Here is a 19,456-nt window from a genome sequence, read left to right as displayed (position 1 = left end):
TTCAGACTTTATCACAAAGTTTTGATAAGGTAACAGACAGAATGTACCTCCAAGATGGGAATCTACATGATATACAAGAAAAGTTTAAGGAGGACATGTTATCTTTGAAGGAAAAAATTAAAGCTTTGGAATCACAGGTGCAGAATGGGGACCAAAAAATTGATACCTCAGTGAAATCACTGGAAATATATACAGGTCAGGAGATTCAGGATTTAAGAGAGACAATGATAAAAAGATTTAAAAAGATTGGGGAAATTATTACAGCTGGTGAACAGAGTAAGGAGACACAAGGACAGGATATAAGGCCTCCACCAGCTATTAGAACTGGCTTACCCAGGGTTCTAGCGACATACCCTATACTTAATTCTGAAAAAGCATCAACTTCTAAAGGCTCAAAGGGAGTCAGAGAAGCTAGATGGACGTCAATAGCAATGAATGATCTGAAAGAAATTAAGCAAGCTGTTGTTAATTTTGGCTTGCACAATGCATATGTAAAGGAAATGATAAGGACTTGGGCTTCTAATGCTAGAGCTACTCCCCATGATTTCCATCAGTTAGTGTCCGCAGTTTTAGATAATGGACCTTCCTTGATGTTCGGAATTTATTTCAGAGAAGAATCCAAGCATATGGAACAGCAAGGAAGAGCAAAAGGTATTGAGGTTTCCCAAGATCAAATTCTTGGTGCAGGAGAATATGCTGATCCACAGGTCCAAGCTCTTTATGACGATGAAGTACTGTGTCTATGTCACCAAGCAGCTTTAAATGCTTGGAATAGGATACAAGATCCAGCAAAAAGGGTTGAATCATATACCAGAATTAGGCAGGGACAGAGAGAACCCTTTATTGACTTTTTGCAAAGATTAATTAAGGCTCTGGACATAGGGGTAACAGACCCAGAAGCTAGACGAATACTTCTTGAATCTCTAGCTTTTGAGAATGGAAACATAGAATGCAAAAAGATAATTGGGCCTTTAAAGTCTAGATCAGCACCTATGGATGAATGGATTCAGCATACAATGAATGTTGAGACGTTTAGCTATAATGATGAATCTTGGGTAGGAGAAGCGATTTCCAAAGCAATGAGGAGACATCAAACTGCCAGGTGTTTTAATTGTGGTAAATTAGGACATTTGCAAAGGAATTACAGGTAAAGAATTTCTAGGAATATCTCTTCTGGGAATGACAAAAATAGGAGACCTCGGCCTTCAGGTATATGTAGGAAATGCGGTAAAGGCAGGCATTGGTCCAACGAATGTAGGTCAACAACAGACAGACGGGGCAATCCGATATCATCGGGAAACTCCTTGGGGGGCCTCTCGCAGGCCCCCAAGCCAACAGTGGCCCAGTCATTCCCAGTCACAGTGGAGAACGTGCCTCACCAAGAAAATTAAAAGCTCCAATTTCTGCTGTAAAAAGTAATACTGGTCTAAATGAAGAATTACGTGTGGAGGATGAGTCAAAAAACCCAATAGGACAGAGTAAACGTATATTTTGGCAGACTTCTATTAATGATCAAAGACCAAAGCTAAGAGTCTGTATAAATGGCACTTTTATTGAAGGCTTATTAGACACAGGTGCGGATGTAAGTATCATTACCCCAGAATCTTGGCATCCGAATTGGCCTCTTCAAGAGGTAGATGTTCAGTTCCTGGGAATTGGAACCCTATCTCGTGTAAAACAAAGCACAAGATGGGTTGAATGCATAGGGCCCGAAGGGCAAATAGGAAGACTAAGGCCATCCAGTCCCATACAGGTCTGCCTGGTCCTCTAGCCCAAGGCAATGCTGAGATTGATCAATTATTGATTGGAAGTGTGTTGCAGGCCTCAGAATTTCATAGGAAGCATCATGTCAATAGTAAAGGCCTAAAGAAAGAATTTTCCATTACTTGGCAACAAGCTAAGGACATTATAAAGAGATGCCCTACTTGTTCTTTCTATAATCAAACACCATTGCCTGCAGGGAGTAACCCAAAGGGTACTAAGAGAAATGAAATCTGGCAGATGGATGTGTTCCACTTTATGGAATTTGGTAAATTAAAATATGTACACCACACCATAGACACGTATTCAGGTTTTCAATGGGCTACTGCCCTGAGCTCAGAAAAGGCTGATTCAGTAATCACACATTTATTGGAAGTTATGGCCATCATGGGTATACCTGCACAAATAAAGACAGATAATGGTCCAGCATATGTATCTAAGAAAATGAAACGCTTTTTTGATTATTATAATATAAAACACATTACAGGTATACCAAATAATCCTACAGGTCAGGCAGTTATAGAAAGATCAAATCGTACTATAAAGGATATGCTGAACAAACAGAAAGGGACTGAAAATACCCCCAGAAATAGATTACATAATGCTTTATTAACCTTAAATTTTCTTAACGCTAATGAGAAAGGAACGACAGCAGCAGAAAGACATTGAATAATGGAAAAGTCTGCTGAACTAAATCAACCGATTTATTTCAAAGATGTGCTGACCTCTCAATGGAAGCCAGGAGATGTGCTACGTTGGGGAAGGGGTTTTGCTCTTGTTTCCACAGGAGAAGAAAAATTGTGGATACCATCAAAATTAATAAAGTTTCGATTTGAAGAGGAAAAACCTCTTGGAAAGGAAAAATGACAACTCATCCACAACGATGATATTCATACAGGTGGTAAGAAAAACATATAAAATGGGGGCAGGGTTCTGTTCTTATCTCCACAGGAAAACACTCATCTTTGAGAAATTCAAGGGACCCTGGATGTTTGGATACTGACAGATGGAAAAATACCTGCCCAATAGGAAATATCAAGACAACTGAATGGGTTGTGTAAGTAATATTAAACCATATTTCTAAATTTATAAAGCTGGTTTTGAAGTTGGACTCTGGCTCAGTCCCTCTCCAATTCCAAGCCTGTTAGTAAGAGAAAAACCCAGAGTTTCTGGAGTTTCTGTCTCATGTCAAGAGCCATGATATGGGACAGAAAGAAATATGAGTTTAGAAAACATCTTTGCTTTTCTTCATATCTATCATACTTTTCATTGAATATATCTATCATGTCTTTCATTGAATATATATATATATATATATGTCTATATATGTCTATATGATTAATGTTTAAGTTTTTCATAATGAACAATGAGTTTTTCCTGAAGTGACATTTGAAGTTTCCAGGAAGAAGATGGGGCCCCATAACAACAACTCCACCTGGTTGATATGACGTCATGATACTGATAGTGCTACTACAAGACCTGCTTTTGGTACCAGCTGCACAAGACAGTTCCAACTTGGTTAGCTGAAATGGTGCACATCTTATACAACATTTTGGCCAGACCTGCACAAAATACTCAGAGACTATTGGCAATTTTAAAAGACATTGATCTTGAAATTTAACCATCATTTCACTTTCACAGGATCCCCCAAAAAGAATGTCGCCCCCATGACAGCTGGAAGTAATTCTAGAGGACGACGTCCCCTTTCCCAGTAAAACTTGCCCTTGGGTTTAGGGACATCATTTAGGGGTTGATTATAATTAGTATACGATTGAGGGTTGGGGGAGGAATTTTATACGCTCAGGGATCATTTTGAAAAAAAAAAAAAGAGGGATGATGGGATAATAGATTTGTAATTGTGAGTTACTGTTTTTAGACAAATACATTGGTATAGATTCTTGTATATTGATACAAAGTTAAATTATATTGACTATTGTACGCATGCATGTTTCTACCTCTGTTTAGAACATTTTTTTATGTATTGACATATATTGTATTGATATATATATATATTGTATATATTTACCACATTGCAGTGTACATTTCTACCTCTGATTAAGATACTTATATAATGATTGTGTATTGATATATATTTACCTACTGCAATGTATATTTGTACATTGTTTATATATGGAGGTCATTGTCCTCATTTGTTTCACAGTCGTTTATTGTCTTAGTCTTTAAGTTAGATAGATATTGAGAATTATATAGACTAATAGTCATCTAAGTTTGTCATTTATAATAGACTAATCCGGTTCTTTAGATATATAGAGATTATACTCAGTATAGATAGATAATCTTCAACTTCTTCAAAGAGCTGTAGAAAATGGCCTTTAATCTAACTCAGAGTTTTGTGGTAGTGAGACACAATTGCTCCTGGCAACACCACTCTATTCCCGAGAGAATGTTGAGCACCAAAGACACTCCACCTGGAGCCTTTCTTTTTGGCAGAACTGGCGTTTGGGCAAAGAAATGCCCATACCTCAACAACTGACAAAGATACAGAGCATGCATCAATGGATAAAACAGGACTGTCATATCCTGCCAAGACAGGGTAAGATAGTTTTGAAAAGTTGCTTGCCTTAGAAAATGGTATGTCAGTTATGTTAGGCCTTAGCCAAAGTTGGTTGCTTCAACGCTGCTAATGTGACTTTGGGTGATTGCCCAGGTAGCTAGTTGTCTCTGTAATTTGTTACATGTTTTGGAAGTTGTTTGACTGGACTTCCTAATTACCCAGGTAACATTATTTCCCTTCTCAGATCTTCGATGGGGTTGAAGACTATATAAATGTAGTTACTTTCTCTCATGACTTGGCCAAGTTATTTATTATACAAGACCTAAGCTAGTTAGAATAGGATATTTGTACTTATTGTATATAACTTCATAGTAGGTTTAGAACTCTCTTATTTAAACAAAAGGGGGAGGTGTTGCGGGAGGTCCTCCCACTCCTCCAGCCTATCACCGCTGAGGTACCAGCCCACTGGGGCGTGGTTTCTCTCCCTTTAAAAAAGCGGCCACTTCCCTCTCCTCTCTCTCTTCACTTCCTGCTCCGCCTGCGACTAGACTCCTTTCCTGGTTGCGAAGAGGGCTGCTGCCTGGGACAGTGATCTGTAAGTTTTTTCCCCTTTAAATAAATACCACCCTAATAATCATAACCCCGAATTGGTGTGGCATTGTTTGTGACTTACGCCTTCAGGCTGATAGAGAGATGTCACAGCACTGGGGACCCATGATTCTTCCACCCTTGCTCTGACCCCAGTAGGGTGTTTCTCTCATCTCTGTGGCCCAAGACAGCTCATCACATCCTCCCCATTCTAACCAGAAGAGAGGGAAAGAAGGAAGAAAGGCAAGAAGCCCCCCTACCGGACTTGATTGGGGGAGGGGGAGGGAAATGGGAGGCGGTGACGGGGAAGAGACAGAAATCTTTAATAAATAAATAAATTTAAAAAAAAGAAGCCCCCCGTACCCACCCCAACCAAGGGTAGAATACCAGAGGTGCTCTCCCGTTAAGCCTGTTAATGGCCACAACTTATTCATTGAAGGTCAAAACAAAATTTGGCTTAAAGGGTTTGGCTACAGAGGGTTCTGTAGCAATGGAGGAGATGAGGAATGAACATGGAGTCATCCCGTAGTCTGATACCCTGGAGAAGCGAGAAGGGCTAGAAGAGAATGTAGAAGAGGAAGAATAGAAAATCAAAGCAACTCTTGCCGACTTTGCAGAATTTCCACTCCGAATTTATGACCTGGCATGTCCGCTTTTCTAAGTGTCATTAGTCAACAGTGCCCTTGCTGTCTGTCACTCATATCCCTTAGCCTTGGCTGTGGACTTTGATTGGAAAATAATCTGCTGCCATTTTTTTCAAATATTGCCAACATAATGGGCAACAGGCTCGAGCTGATTCTCTGAGCTCTTTGCTTCTCTTTCGAGAAGAAGGCTCGAGGGTGAATGGTCAACAGCAGAGGTCTCTCACATAGAGGATGGGGCCAGCACGGGACAGATGGGACAGTGTGCTGGCTCTGTGCTCTGTGAGCGAATCCACACATGCATGCGGAAACCGTGCCTTGCTGAGAGCCCAGCTGTTGGAGAAAGCCGAAGCCTGAAGGCACAGAGATATGGGGTGATTCCTACACTCCAGCCACCTTCCTGACAGAGTCAGAACTGACGTCCAGTGCAGGGGGAGGGGCTTAGAATAAGCTCCTCCCACTTTCACGAGCCTAGGATGGACCACGTGACATCCACTCCACAGCTGAGGCCCCAGGTCAGACAAGGGGTGTCATGTGATTTACAGAGCAAAGGAGGGGTACGATCCGGTCCTCATAGTGCGCAGCACAGCGAGAGGCTATTTCTAAGCATATAAGTATGCAGTGCTTCAGGGGTGATGTCATAAAAAGAGGCATCAGACCCGGTAGATCACTGTCTCCGGTGAACTGTAATCTCTAAAAATAGCCTCAGCTGCTCTCAGTTTCTCCAAGCCAGAGGGAAACCGGAGAAGGGGCACTCGCGTTCTTGGGAGTCAATATGTAACCTAACTTCTCCAAAACCGAACTTAAATATAATCTGTTCAAGTTACAGCCCCCAAGGGCACGTCAAGGAGGTTCGGACTCTCTCGAGCAGAGTCGAAGCTAAAGTGGGGGTTAGTCCAAGGCTCAGACTTAAACACATGGCAACGTTCGGCACTCTCAATGACCCCGGTAGCCACACTGGCTCCCAAGAGCCTCTCTATGAAAATGACATGCGGTCAGAAATGACAGCAGATACTGCCTTGGGAGTAATGATCCGTTCATCTGATAATTTGCTAAATGCTCCCTCTTTCTGCTCCTCATTTTTTCCTTCCCAGTTAGCACTTCACACATGTTGCGACAAGGGACAGAAATGCTCCCAGAACAAAACCTGAAAAGATGGTGGGGAAAAAATAAAATTAAAAAATATTGAATATTGATTTGATATTTTCTTGAAATGGCTTTTATAGAAAATATTAGTTAAAAATCCTAAAGGTGTCATGGTAGCTCCTCACACTGAGTGTTGCCCATGGTGATGCCATGAGCCCACTCATGACTGGCTCAGAACCCACTGAAAACACCACTGCTGGTATCCCAAGGGAGCCCTGGAAGCCTCGACCTGAGGACAGCCTCTCTCCTCTCCACAGGCTTCTGGAAGCTTCCAAGTCTGGCTGTGGAGATGTGAACACATGAGGAAGGCAGGTTTGTTGACCACTGTCTTGTGAGTGGACACCCGTGTTTTGGATTATTGTGGCGTTTGCTCTTCCCTCTCACTCCCTATTTTCATCAGGTTTTACCTTCTCAATGGCCATGTCTCTGTGTTCTCCAGGACACAGGCCAAGAGCTTTGCCAGTTCAGGTGTCAAGAACATGAGGGTGCTACCACATGCCAAGGTGGCTCGCCACTGTGCAAGAAGTCCCTGGAGGCGTGTCACCACCTCAGACACGGCCACAGAATGCCTATTGTCAGGTCGCTCCAAGCTGTGAAAAGCAAGCAGACTTTACACGCCGTGTAGCAAGCTCTGCTGTTCAGTCTTGCAGTACGGAGGACTGACAGAGAGCCTCACTCACGCAGGGCAAGCGCTCCACCACAAGCTGTCCCTCCACCCCTGCAGCAATGTTTTAAACATGCTGGCTCTTTCTCTACGTGACTTAGTACAACTACTAAAAGGGAAGAAATGGAAACGTTACGTGATGAGTTTCCAGCTGTCAGTTAACAATCGCCACAGCAGCCCAAGACGGGGAGCTCAGTGTGCTGTGAACAGTGCGGACGAGGCCAGGGGAAGGTTGATGGCAGCACCCTGCCCTCCTCTCTGTCCCCAGTGCTTCTCAGGCTTCCTAGGACACAGTATCTACTGTTCCAATTGCTCCAGCCAAGCTGGGTGGGCAAAAGACAGATTTGCCCTGGATTACTTCTTAAACCATTTTAGACCAATCTCAACATTCTAGGGAAAATAACTAGAACATCCCAAAATTAGCGAAAGAAAGGAAGTCTTCCTTCTAGGGTGCCGTGTGGTCACGCCCTATGGATTTCCTATGCTGGACAAAATCATCCAGTCTCTGAAGAAACCAGTGAGTTACAAAGGTTGGGAATGTCAATCAGACACTCTATTACAATCCATTTCGGTTTCCCTTCTCAGTGGAGCACTGAGGAGTCCTAACTGTGAGATCAGAAAACAGTTCAAGGCTATCTCGAGGTGAAGCACAAGCTCACAGCACTCGCTCACTCCAATTTTGCATGGTATATCGAAGGACTTTCTAAGGAAGCTTTGCTCTCACCGGAGGCCCTACCAGAGATCATTTCAAAGATAAGCTCCATTTAACAACTTCTACTGAACGCTCTCCTGAATGACTGTAGGCGATGAGCTTCCCACTGTAGGTTTTCTTTGCTAACTAGCTTACTCGGCATTCCCAAAGCTCACCATACCTAATCCAGTAATGGGGACAAGGGCGGTCAGTATCAGCCACAGGCCCGAATATTACACAGGCCCGAATACCACACAGGCCGAATACCCAGTCCTTCCACTTGCTCTGTCTTCTGTCAGTCACCTAATTTCTCTCAGCCCCATTTTCCCTACCTTTGAATTCTCCTAAAACTTATTTCATAAGAAAACCTCTGGATCAAGTGAGCGATACGTTTAGTCACTAGCAAAGCGCCTGGAAGTACACGGAGTGTTTATGACGACCAATTATTGTTATTGTTCTCACCACCACTCATATCTGTCTGAATTTTAGAAGAGCAGAGCATGCTTAATATTTGACTGAGAAAAATCTTTCTACTTTTGAAGTATAAGTTGACCCCTTTTACTATATTGATAATATCACATCACAGGAGAGTAACCTGTTTGTTGCCACTGTCTATGGAGATAATATTGAAGTTATCTGAATGCCAATTACTTCAGGAGGGAACCTCTATAATTCTCCAAGATGTTCATAGGTTTTAAAACTCATGATCACAACCTCACTGTCATTTCCAAAGTAAATAGCACATCAGTCTGCCAGTAGCCACAACACTCAATGGAAAAAGCAGCGTACGTCTGCGTACCAGCGGAATATGTCTGCATCATCTGGGGGTAGGAAGCAGCTCAGTGGAGAACATCCAGGCACTGCCTCCAGGAGACCCAACAGTGAGAGACAGTGAAGACAGAAGCCACTGGCCAGCCCAGCTCCAGCCATGCCTGGAACTCTATGCAGTTCTCTATGCAGGAATACAAACTCGACAGTTGCCATGTTTTAAACACTGCTCTGCATCTGGGAAGGGGACTAAGGGGCACACAGCTTGTAAGCCAAATGCTGGCCCTCATGGACCCCACCTCTTGAAGCAGCCTGTCTGTGTGTAGTAAGATTGGGAAACTGAGCCATAGGCCTTGTAGTCTGTACTTCTCAAACTTCCTAAATATTTTTCCTTCTCCCTGTTCTAATTGCTGTCATATTTTATTTTTTTCCAGGCAAATGGATACAGCCATCTGACTGCTGAAAACTGAGAGACATTCTTGGCTATGCAGAGATGCCACCGGCCAAAGAACACGGGCTGTGGGAAACAGCATGGCCAAATGGTAACTTAACTTGAGTCTTCCAGCTGGTTTCAGAGGTGTGTATCACAGCCTATCACAGGGAGGCTAAAATGTTCCCTTAAACATAGAGTGCTTTGTTCCTAAACCTCCAGGAAGTGGGGGAGTGGCCCAGGGCTAGACCTGCTTTGTAGGTGAAAGAAAAAAAAAAAAACCACCACCACAGAAACTCACAGTTGATCCCCGGAAAGCAGAGCCCTCAGCAGTAGCTAGACAGAGACCAGACATCGTCTCCAGGAAAACCACAGTACAGAGTGGCCCACAGCATTCCTCGGGACAAATCACTTTATCCAAAATTAAACAGAAACTATTGTGGGAACCTGAGTTTGGGCACAACATGAAACAGGTGTCTGTGTCCACAGCTGTCTTACAAGGGCTCACCCGAGTGTGTCTTTCCTAAGTAGAAGGTGTTCACTGGCACTTGCTACGTTCAAGGAGTCTCAGGCCCAAGCGCTCTAGAATTGCCCATGATTTCATACTAAATACAATGAGTTAATTTTAATAAAGCCCTGAGGGTTATTCTTTAGCATGTGAGAGTCTCTTACTCAAGCTCTACTAAAAGCTAAAATTAATCCTAGGTGATTTTCAAATTGAAATACAGGAAAGGAAAATGAAGCTAAAAACACAGACACCATCTTCATCATCTTACATCAGGCAGACTTTTTATAAATGGCACAAACCCCCTGTGCTTCTGTTACTGTAACGAATATCTGAGACAAATCAACTTAACAAGAAGAAAGCTTTCCCTTAACTCAGCTTCAGGAGCCTCTATCCACAGCCAGCAGGCCCTCTCACTTTGGGCCTGAAGTAAGTCACATCAGAGGAAGAGACTCGCCCCGTAGTTACCAGAGAGCAAAGAGACAAGGAGGCAACAGGAGCTCAGCATTGGCTTTAAGAACACCTGCCCAGTGACCTAGCTTCCTCCCATCAGGCCCCATCTCATAAAGACCTCATCATTTCCCAATAGACCTGTAGGCAGGCACTAAGCTGTTGATATAGAGATGCTTTCAGGAGATTTTCAAGGCTCTAAGCACAGTCACCTCTGACCCTAGGACCAAAAAATAATAATATATTGTATCAAATATCGGAATATTATTGACCAGTATTAAAATAGTAAAAATATAACCAAAAGAATAGAAAATGAAGTGTGTAACACCCCAACAAGTAACTGATACCCACAACAAATAAAGAGTTCCCAGAGCTCAACAAGAAAAAAAAAGAACAACTTAACAGAAAAATTAAATAAAATAGCAATAATATGCAGAAAGGAGCCCATTTTTTTTATTAGTCGTAAGGAAAACTGTGACCAAAAAAGGAACTCTTCTCATCATATAACTGAAGGAAAGAAGGTGTTCTGTGTAGTGACACTCTCTTACCAGCAGAGAGGGGATAAACTGCTAAAAACACCTCCCGAGATTACCCAGTAGTGTAGACATCAGATAGGAGATGTTCACAGTATGAACTCCCAGATCCCACCTTCGCCTTTGCACACTGATCAGTAACTCCTCAGGGGAGTCCTGGCTATCTGCATTGTGGTCACAAGCTCTCCAGGTCACTATGTTGACATCTGCCACGCCTTCAGAGCCACACTTCAGACCCAGAAACTGCATTCCAAAGAATATCTAACAAAAACATGACAAACAGCCACCAAGTGCAATGAACAGGAAAAGCCACAGCTGCAACCTTAGATAACAAGCAGCAGAAGCCACCAGAATATGAACATCCTCATACTGCATAAATGCGTAGTACAGTCACTGAATAAAAACCTACACAGCAGTGAGGACAGGCAGTCGCCATGCCTTGCCACAGGGTAAGTGAACATGAACCTCACACACAGAACCTTGAACATATAATGCCAAACAAGGATAAACCCCTGTGTGGTTCCAGCTATATACAAGAGAAGCTCCTGTGTGACTCCATCTGTATACAAGACATACCTCGGTGTGATTCCATCTGCATACAAGAGATGCCTCAGTGTGATTCCATCTGCATACAAGAGATGCCTCAGTATGGTTCCAACTGTATACACACATACACACACACACACACACACATATATATATATACACACGTATATACACACACATACATAACACACACACATACACACACAGATATATACATACACACCATAACACACATATATACACACATACATGCACACACATACATACTACATACACACATACATGCACATACACACACATACATACATGCACACCATAACATATACATACACACATCATACACACATACATACATACATAACACATACATACACACACCACACACACATACACATACACAATCAAAAATTAATTAACATTATATTCAATACTACAAGTTTTTGCTCACTTCTAAGGAGCTCACACACACACACACATACCCCCAACCTAGAATCTCCTCTTCTATTGAATAGAAAATAAATTGAGTTTGAGCTGTATTGTCAGTCAACTGATATGGACGGTCTGATGGTGTTGCTCCTAGAACGCCAGGGTTCAGCCGGAGGACAGCTGAAGACCTTATGTCACAGGTCAGTCAAAGTCAGGTTCACCATCTCCCTCTGCACCTAGCCTGTCAGCCCTGAACACCAGCAGGTCCTGGCATCCTCCCAACAACATTCAGAGAGCATGCTCACACCGAGCAGAAGGGACAGATGAATGACAACTCAAACTAACACATCCTCCTAAGTCAACAGTGCTGAGTTCCAACCCTGGAGCCAGGCCCTCCAGTGTTCTAGAGGCCCTGAGTGGCACTCACCATCCCTGAGATCCATTTGCTATAGGGGTAGGTATGTCATGCTCTGAGCACACATACACACACACACACACACACACACACACACACACCCTCAGACACTGCCTGTGTTACAGTAGCAGCTTCTCCCTCATCAATCCTGCTTGCCATAGATGAGCCAGCAATGAATTTCTGAAACTGGCTTTGAAGTTAAAGGCACAAGTGTCCTGGACACATTTCACTGTGGAGAAACATGACAAGTGTTATTGTTCTTCAACAGTATAGAATTCCACTTACGAGGCATTTATACAAGCTAGGAACTGGAAGTAATCAAGTAGTGATTTACCATATGCAGCAGGATGGACATAGGTTATGTGTACACACTTGGCTGTTTTACATGAAAGGCCTGAGCATCTGTGATCTTAGTATATGCAGATGCCGGGGATCCACCGTGGATCTTGAGAGATGACTTTGTGGGACCCACCTGTTGTGAATTAGATAGCTCTCAAGAGACTTGAGAGCCACTGAGAACAAGATGGAGAGGCAGCGGCTTCTATGGGGGTTCATCTTGATTGCCAGCTTGACAGGATCTAGAATCACCATGGATACAGACCTTGGTAGGAAGACCCACCCTCAGCGATGGTAACAGCATTCTGTGGGCTGCTGTCCTAGACTGTGTACAAAGGAGAAAGTACGCTAAGCATCAAAACGTATTGCTCCCGTGTAGTAATATGGAGCTGCGGGGCTGCGTCCCCAGCACCCTGGCCGCCTGGGTAGCTTATGCTTCGAAATAATTACACAGAAACTGTGGATGAAAAGAGGCCAGATGCTCCGAGCTTCTGCAGCCATGTTTTCCTCACCATGATGGACTGTGTCCCTCAAACTAGAAACCAACATAAACTCTTCCTCAAGTTTCTTCTAGTCAGGAATCTTGGTCACAGTGATGAGATCCAAGTAACGAATTCAGCTCCCCTCCTCGGACAGGAATCTGGTCCACATTGCTCTACCTCTCTCTGGTACCCCTAAAGATACACTTGTCATAAACGTAGGAAATATGCTGTTTCCTGGACCGGCCCACACAGTCTGCCTCTCACCTGATGGAGCCAGGCACACTGTGCTCATGACAAAGGATATGACTAGTACATACACATACATACATAAACACACATACACACACACACATACTGTGCTCGTGACAAAGGATATGACTAGTACATACACACACATACACACACACACATACACACACACATACTGTGCTCGTGACAAAGGATATGACTAGTACATACACACACATACACACACACACATACATAAAGACACAGACACACATACATACACACACACATACACACACATACTGTGCTCGTGACAAAGGATGTGACTAGTACATACACACACATACATAAGACACATACACACACATACATACACACACACATACTGTGCTCGTGGCAAAGGATATGACTAGTACATACACACACATACACACACACATACATAAAGACACAGACACACATACATACACACATACATACACACACATACTGTGCTCGTGACAAAGGATATGACTAGTACATACACATACATACATAAACACACATACACACACATACTGTGCTCGTGACAAAGGATGTGACTAGTACATACACACACATGCATAAAGACACATACACACACATACATACACACACATACTGTGCTCGTGACAAAGGATATGACTAGTACATACACACACATACATAAAGACACAGACACACATACATACACACACACATACACATACTGTGCTCGTGACAAAGGATATGACTAGTACCTACACACACACACACACATACACACAAATACACACACACAACACATTCATACTATGCTCATCACAAAGGATGTGTGCTCGTGACAAAGGATATGACTAGTACCTACACACACACACACACATACACACAAATACACACACACACAACACATTCATACTATGCTCATCACAAAGGATGTGACTAGTACATACACACACATACATACACACACATACACGCACACATACACACATATACTATGCTCATGACTAGTACATACACACATACACACACATATACATACACACACACATACACACACATACTATGCTCGTGACAAAGGATATGACTAGTACATTGACACCTGTTCAATGTTCTTGACCCTTCTGTTAGCACAAAGTAAACCAGGACAAAAGAACATAAAAATTGCATTACATGTGGGTAAAACTTTAACAATGATATGTTTGGAACAATGAGCTCCTCACAGACAGATCCAGCGATAGGACTGAATGTACAGGCAAAATTGAATCATTCCATTTATATAAGCCACACATCAAAACAAAGCCATTCTGACAGGGGAGAAGTGGTCTTCTTCTGTGTTCTGCCCTTGTGATTAAGACAGGATCACAGTGAATTGTTTGGGTTTTGCTAGAACAGTATTGATTCATATCCCTCCTAGTCAAAATAACCTTAACACTGACAGGCCAAAAAATGAGCTGATTGTGTCTAAAAGACAAACCTGGAAAGTGGCCAACTTTACAATAGATTGTTCCTCCTGCTTATGAAAAGCTACTAAATATGATTATTGTGAAACTTACCCTAATCAACTGAGGAAGATGGGAAAAAAGAGACTAGGGCTAGAGCCAACTACTGCATTATGGGAACCCGAAGGCTGAGAATTCACCAAGAGCTATGAGACTTCTTATGTGGTACCCCAGTACTTTGTCCCACAAGTCTAAGGCTAGTTTAGGTCACAAGCACGGGACATTCTTCTCTTCTCTGAGCCTCTCCCATTTCCACGGCACTTTCTTCTCAGACCCCTCCACTGCTTCATTCTCGATATCTTTTGTCCTCGACTGTGGATGCCCTCTCTAAGGCCCCTCTCTGCAAAGGTATCCCACGCAAGTGAAATTCTAGAAGAGGCACTGTGAGGCCCTTCTATCCTAACGGGAGTGCCAAGACCACCTAACCTAATGCACAGGACCAGGCCCAGCCAACGTAATTAAGGAAACGGGCGGTTCTTATGGGAAGGGCTGGAAGAGGAATGTGACCACTAATTGTTCACCATATCCATCTGTAGGTGTGGCATCTCTGTCCTGTCACTCCTGCAAAGAAAGCTAAAGACCACTTTTGTTCTTTTAACCAAATCCTACAGAAATGCCACCCCTTTAATGATCAGATTAATGTAGTGAGAAATTGAAGTCTAAGAGACCCATGCTTGTGGGCACACACACACACACACACACACACACACACACACCTTTCATTCCTAGAACAATCGAAGGGCATGAATTATTTGTACAAACTATTTCCCACTCTGACCTTAATACAAAAGCTTGGTCAGTGTTGAAATCCGGGTGGGGCCCACCAAATCTAAAGCTCTACTTTCCAGCGGAGGGGAATCAGATGCACGGTATAACAGATCAAATGAAAACAAAACACCATTTCCCCGCCAAGTGCTTCCAAAGCCAGTTTGTAATACCACTCAAGATCGTATCGCGGGGCTCATTCTCCAAGGTCATGGGGTTGTCTCTGAAAGATGGCTCCCTGTTGTTTCTCCAACACGAGGACGGTTTCCTAGCACTTTGATCAAGTAGAGCTTTTGAAAACAAGTTCCGAGAGCTTGAGTGTATGAGTAGCCTCTTTGATGTCTTGTTTTATCAAAAACACGGTCATTTATAATTATTGCAAGCGCTTTGACATGTTGGGAGAGATACCATATGTCTTAGTAAAGATCCTGCTAACTGTCCCTAAAAGATGCTCTGTTTCTGTTCATGGGACGAATGAACAGACCTCCGAGTTGATCATCAAGGACTGCCCGTCTTCCTGGTGGTGTCCAGCCCCGACTAGCTGGTCCACTACTTTCCAGGTACCCAGAACCAACTTAATCTCAACCAAGAGTTAGGCCTGGCCGAGAATGTTTTCGTCACTCAGTCATTCAACTTGTAAACCCAACACTTGTCTCCCACACTGGTCACCTCCAAATTCTGAGACAGTCTCCTCTGCAATGCCCCTAGCAGCTGGAACCTCCTGCCAACTCCCAGCATCATAATCTTAGCCCAAGGTTGCATCAATATGTTTCCTATTGTGTGTGGGACTCAATAACACATGGACCAGGAAAAGCCATGAGGCAGTCACGCCCGCTAGCCAGCCACACAAACATAACCACCCACAGAAAAGTCCTGCGTGGCACAGTCTATAAGGAGGACATTAACATTGGTTCTCTACTCTTTCAAAACAACAACAACCAGAATCCACACAAAGAAACAATGGTTCACTTGCGGATGAACACATCTTATAAAGGACTTTCACAATCTTTATCTCCTCCGAGTCTCCCAGAACTCTGTGATGCCAACAGAGCAGACATCATACTTATGTCAAAGGTAACTCAGGCAGGGAGACTGGCTCCCTTCTCACGGAAGTGGCAGAGCCTTGGTGGGTGATGTTTGCACACCCTGAGGCCTCTCAGGCAGCTGATTAGTGTCGTCTTTAATACAAAGAACATTACCTATGCATGAGCGCTTTAGGTTCTGTAATCATTGGCATAAATCTCTCTAGAAGTTAAGCCTCCTGGATGCTGTGCCAAGACTTCCTAAATGTGAGCTCCTCAGACAGAAGGGTGCTGTGCTCAGTGTTTCTCTCCAGGAGTTCCTGGGGTTCTTCATCTTTTGGCTTCTGCAACTTTTAGATATTATAAACATCTTACCACATTACAGAGGTCTGCCTTATTGCTCAGTCAATGGCACAAAGTGGTCTGAAGAGTAACCAGCTACTCTTTCAAGGGCTCCACTCTGTTTGTGCATGGCCCCTCCCTTGTCCAACAATCCTACCTTTATTTAGAATTTTGTTCGTCTTGGATTTTTGTGGTTTCTTAATAGAACATGATTATATTGTTTGTCATAATTACCAAGTTCTCCGGTGCCCTTCAAATTTTGTGTCCAAGGAAAGTTCCCCGCTCCCCCAAAACTCTAGCTCTAGCTAGGGTATTTCTCTGAAGTCTTTCTTTTTTATTAAAAGTAGCTAGGTACCCGTAGATTTCATGCAAACCTCGACATGAGGATAGCCCAGCTGCTGGGGAGCTACATAAATTGGTCAAGTTATTGAGTTGCTTTGGCCCCTCACAACGCATCAGAAGCTTGAGCGCATAGATATATTTAACTCATAAAATTAATTCAGAGGTGTTTCCCAAATGACCGCCCCTAGTAAACACACAATAAGGGAGAGCCACTGTGAGCATTAACCTCTCAGGTTCTTTTAAAAATTCTTTTCCTTATAACTGTGGTGAAATATGAATGAGTTATGATCTTCAGCACTCCAAGTTCAGTACTGTTAATTATGGTCCTAGTGACGGCACCATCTCCAGGACTCTCTCAATTTTGGAAAAGTCAAACTTCATTCCCTCTAAACAGTACTATCCTCCCCTCTGCCCCTGTCCCTGTCAACCACCACACTGCCTTCTGTCTCTAGGAGTTCAGTGCTCAAAGAGCCTCCTACCAGGGGATCACCCAGCTCTTGTCCTTTTCACTACTGGCTTATCTCACTTAGCACAACACCCCCCAGGGTCAGTGCGTCTCTTCTTCCTTTGGGGAGCTGGATGCTGTATCATTTCACATAGGCAACATATTTTGTCTTCCATGCGCCTGTGAGTGACATCTACATTTCTACCTTTTAGCTGTGGTAAATAATGCTACTATAGTCATTATTGTGTATTACCTTATCTTTCCCTAACGCCTCTGTCAGTACCTAGAATGTGAAGGCGAAGGCTTAACGCCACTCTGTTGTAATAGGAGCAGCAGGCTGTGTCCCGCCACCCAGCTAGCTTTACCCGAAATAATTACACAGAAACTGTATTCTTTTAAACACTGCCTAGCCCATTAGTTCCAGCCTCTTATTGGCTAGCTCTTACATATTAATCTAACCCATTTCTAATATCCCTGTAACACCACGAGGTGTCTTACCAGGGAAGATCTTAACCTGCGTCTGTCTGGAGTGGGAGAATCATGGCGACTTACTGACTCAGCTTCTTTCACCCAGCATTCTGTTCTGTTTTCTCCACCCACGTAAGGGTTGGCCTATCAAATGGGCCTAGGCAGTTTCTTTATTAATTAACCAATGAAAGCAACAGATTAGAAAGAAATCATTCCCACATCAGGAATGAGAAGTTATCTACCAAGGAAATGATAGATCTGTCCTTTTATCATGCCAAGGCTGACTTCAGTGACATAGTCTAGCTTCAAAGAAGAACAATCTGCAGGGCCCAAACTAATAGGCCCCTTATTGTACAGTAGTTGCCTGAGATTGTGGTAAATGTAGGTCTGGACCAGCTCAGCCAATGAATGATGAACTCAGAAGCAGGCGGTACTTAGACTTCCATACAGAGAGGCCTGGACAGGAGTTCCCTGAGTGTGCTAACCAACAGTTTCAGGGAGAGCTATGTAAAGTCCACATCATGGCTGTCAAAGAGAAATTTGTGGTTAAGATAGGCATTAACGAGGTGATAGAGGGTAGAGAATAAGGTGGTTCAAATACAGTGTGTATATGTGTATGATATGCAGAAACATCTAAAAGACACATTCAATTAATTTCTTTAATCCAAAGGGTGAAATAATGTGTTTACATCTGCAAGGTGTCTGACAGTGATTGGTTCAGTAGACAAGGTACAGTCTGGCCATGAAGGTCACACAGGTGATGGCTTTCTTTCTTTTTTTTTTTTTTTTTTTTTTTCGAGACAGGGTTTCTCTGTAGCTTTGGTGCCTGTCCCAGAACTAGCTCTTATAGACCAGGCTGGCCTCAAACTCCCAGAGATCCGCCTGCCTCTGCCTCCTGAATGCTGGGATTAAAGGCATGCGCCACCACCACCCAGCTAGGTGATGACTTTCAAAGCCTCAGCCAGAGGACCTGTCTCACAGCCACTTGGTACCAATCCACATGAACTCTGTAGTAAACTGTTAATAGGTTATAAGTGCCCTGAGAGCATGATCCAGTCAATACAGGTAATGATGGTGATGATGGTGATGGTGATGATGATGGTGATGATAGTGATAATGATGGTGGTTGATGGTGGATGATAGTGATGATGATGATGATGATGGTGATGATGATGGTGATGATAATGGTGATGATGGTGGTGGTGGTGATGATGGTGGTGATGATGGTGGTGATGATGATGATGTTGGTGGTAATGGTGATGATGGTGGTGATGGTGGTGGTGATGGTGGTAGTGATGATGATGTTGGTGGTGGTGGTGATGATGGTGGTGATGGTGGTGGTGATGATGATGATGATGTTGGTGGTGGTGGTGATGATGGTGGTGATGGTAGTGATGGTAATGGTGGTGATGATGGTGATAGTTTTGATGGTGAATAAACAATGT

General features: G+C 43.2%; 1 pseudogene; it reads left to right on the top strand.

Moving 5' to 3' along the window:
* The first annotated feature begins 11,126 nt into the window (after nucleotides 1-11,126).
* LOC121461726 overlaps nucleotides 11,127-19,456 on the top strand; it is a 45,599-nt pseudogene continuing 37,269 nt past the window's right edge.

Source organism: Microtus oregoni, unplaced genomic scaffold (genome assembly GCF_018167655.1).
Source record: "Microtus oregoni isolate MIOR12 unplaced genomic scaffold, Mior012 000023F_ref0000262, whole genome shotgun sequence".
NCBI lineage: Eukaryota > Metazoa > Chordata > Mammalia > Rodentia > Cricetidae > Microtus > Microtus oregoni.
Note: the sequence above shows the minus strand (reverse complement) of the source record. Positions and strands in the feature narration are given on the sequence as shown.